The following is a 3,422-nucleotide window of genomic DNA, read 5'->3' as shown; positions in this document are numbered from 1 at the left end:
GTAAAACAGAAAGTTTATTGGACAACAGGAGCGAAGGATACAGCAGAGCTTGGAGGCACAAGCAGGACCCCACAATCAAGTCCTTCTAGGGGTTCAGGAAACTTAGTTCCCAGTTTGGGAATCCCTGAATTCCAACCACCCAGACCAAAACTGAAACTGAACTAACCCAACTCCCTCCAGCTGGCCATTTCCTGTGTCCAGTTTCCCGGGCAAAGGTGCTGACCCCTCCCCCCGCCTAGCTCAGGTTACAGGCTGAGCAAGTGTCCGGTCCTAAAGTCACCCCCTGCTCTCCCATCCCCCACACAGACAGTCCCTACTCCATCACAGTAATGCACAGAGCATTTCCCTCACAGAGCAACAGTGACACCATGTAGCCACACTGGGTACTGCACAGAGCATTTCCCGCATGGAGCAACAATGATACCATGTGGCCACGCACGGTAACGCACACAACATTTCCCATATGGAGCAACAGTGACACCGTGTGGCCAGGCAGGGTAATGCACAGAGTATTTCCTGCATGGAGCAACATTGACACCTTGTGACCACACCAGGTAATGGACAGAGCATTTACTGCATGGAGCAACAGTGACACCTTGTGGCCATGCAGGGAAATGCACAGAGCATTTCCTGGATGGAGCAACAGTGATTCCATGTGGCCACGCAGGGTAATGCACAGAGCATTTCTCTCATAGAGGAACAGTAACAACATGTGGCCATGCAGGGTTATGCACAGAGCATCACGCCTATGTAGATGCTGTAGAGATCACTGGGGGGCTTAGGGGTCGTGGGGGGCACAGATAGCTACGTCCAGGCTGGAGACATTCTGGTGGGCATTAGGGGCTTCATGAGGGGCACAAATATCTACATCAGGGCTGGAGAGGTCCCTGGATGGCTTAGGGGGTTGTGGTGAGCATAGATACATACGTCCAGGCTGTAGTGGTCCCTGGGGGTTTAAGGAGTTGGTAAGGGTCACAGAAACCTACGTATGGTCTGGAGGGGTCCCTGGGGGATTTAAGGGTTTGTGGTTGCGCAGATACCTACGTACCGGTTGGAGGGGGCCCTGGGGAGCTTAGGGGGTTTGTGTGGCGTACACATAGCTATAACCAGGCTGATGGGGGCCCTATGGGTCTTAGAAGGCTGGTGGGGGGCAGAGATACCTATGTAGGGACTCGAGAAGTCCTGGGGAGGGCTTTGAGGGTTCCTGGAAGTCACAAATACCTACGTCCAGGCTAGAGGAGTTCTGGGGGTATTAGGGAGTTGTGCGGGGGCACAGATACCTATATCGAGGCTGTAGGGGTCCTGGGGTTGCTTTGGGGCATTTTGGGGTACAGATACCTACTTCCATGCTGTAGGGGTCGCTGGGAGGATCAGTGGGTTCGTGAGGGTGCACAGATATCTACGTCCGGTCTATAGGGATCCTGGGGGGGGGCTTAGGGGTTTCTAAGGGGCACAGGTACATTCATCCAGGCAAGAGGGGTCCTAGGGACCTTAGGGGTTTCATGCTGGGCACAGATACCTGCGTCTAGGCTGGAGGGGTTTTGGGGGTCTTAGGAGGGTTGTGTGGGCACAGATACCTATGTCGATGCTGGAGGGGTCCTGTCATGTCTTAGCGGATTCGTGGGGTCAGAGATACCTACATCTAGGCTGGAGGGGTTCCGGGGGGATTAAGTGTGTTTGGGGGGGGGAACAGATACCTACATCCTGATGGTAGGTGGCCCTGGGTAGCTTAGGCGGTTTTTGTCGGTCACAGATACAAACATCCATGCTGTAGCGGTCTCGAGGGACTTTGTGGGGCTCTAGGGGTCACAGATACCTACCTACAGTCTGGAAGGTTCCTGTGGGTATTAAGGGGTGTGTGGGGCATACAGATGCCTACATCTGGGCTTGTGGGTTCCCTGGGGGGCTTAGAGGTTTGTGGAGAGCACAGATACCATTATGCAGGCTAGATGGGTCCTGGTGGGATTAGGGGGTTGTGGGGGGCACAGATACTTATGTAAGCAGAAGCAGGATGAACTCTACCCTCTCATTTGGTGGTGAATTATGGGAAGTGTGGAAAAGGATTTCAGGGTCTGATCATGTTTGCATAGACACACTCACTGTGCGTGACACGGCCACGGCAGCCTGGGATGGTTACTTTGGCAGCTATGGTATCCCCAGTTTATTTGTTGTTGGGGTGTGAGATGTGAAGTGTTGTCACTCTGATTGTGTAGATGAGGAACTGTGAAACAGCTTTGAGACAGGGATTCTCACCATCAGTTGAGTGGCACTCGCTAGACAAGGGAGTGGGCTCCTTGGATAAGCCAGAAACACCAATTACGTCTTCTTCTCTTTTAACAGTTGAATAGGAGAGCTGATTATTGAATTTCTTAATAACTGAAAATCCAGGTTCTTGAGCTGAAGTCACTGAAGTGCTGTGTTAAATAGTGGGGGAGTTTGAAACTATATTGTAGAGCAGCTGATGGAAAAGAGCAGTTTGTGGAACACTTGGAATGGCTCACAGAGTGAAGTAAGCTAAGCAGTTTTTGGAGACAGCTGGAGCAGATCACAGGCTGGCTGGTGGAGCAGAGCAGCTGGTGGACTGAGTTGAGCAGTTTGTGGGAAAGGTAGAAGCAGAATCCCACGGAGAGGCAGGGCAGACAGCAGTGGAGCACGTAAGGTGCCCCTTTCTACCCAGGCTGGCAGGGGGGAAAACCTGGCAGATAGACTCTTGAACTCTGGGGCTGCGGGACTGTGGGTGATTATGGGGTTGCTGGAGTCTTGAAATATTTGAGGTGTTGTACTTTGGAGTCTTGGGGTGATTTGGGGATTGCTAGATTCTAGAGCCCAGGGAAAAGGACACGGCCTAGTTGAGGTGTTTTCCAAATTTAATGCTATGTTGTTTATCTCACGTTATTAAACATTTTCTGCTATACCCAGATTCTATGATTGCGAGAGGGGAAGTATTGCCTCTTTGAGGCACCTAGGGGTGTGTATGTAAAATTTTCCCATGTCACTGGGTGAGGGCTCGATCTGGTTTGCATTACGTAATAGGGAAGGGACCCCTATGTATTGAACCCAGTCCTTGCTGCTATCAATTCAGCCTGGCAGACGGGTTCCACCTATGTCCAGGCTGAAGGGGTCCCTGGGGGTTTTAGGGGGTTCCTGGGGGGCACAGAGATCTAGGTCCAGGCTGTAGGGGTCCCTGGGAGGCTCAGAGGTTTGGCGGGGGGCTCAGATACCTACGTACGAGCTGCAGGGGTCCCAGAGGGGCTTAGGGGGTGTCATGGAGTGTGGTGGAATCTGGCCCTGCACCCCTCTTCCAGGGAAACACAGTGACTCAGCCAGCCAGTAAAACAGAGGGTTGTTTTGGCCAACAGGAATGAAGGATACAGCAGGGCTTTGGGGCACAACCAGGACCCGTCAGTCGAGTCCTTCTGGGG

Source organism: Gopherus flavomarginatus, chromosome 16 (assembly GCF_025201925.1).
Source record: "Gopherus flavomarginatus isolate rGopFla2 chromosome 16, rGopFla2.mat.asm, whole genome shotgun sequence".
Classification (NCBI taxonomy): Eukaryota; Metazoa; Chordata; order Testudines; family Testudinidae; genus Gopherus; species Gopherus flavomarginatus.
Note: the sequence above shows the minus strand (reverse complement) of the source record.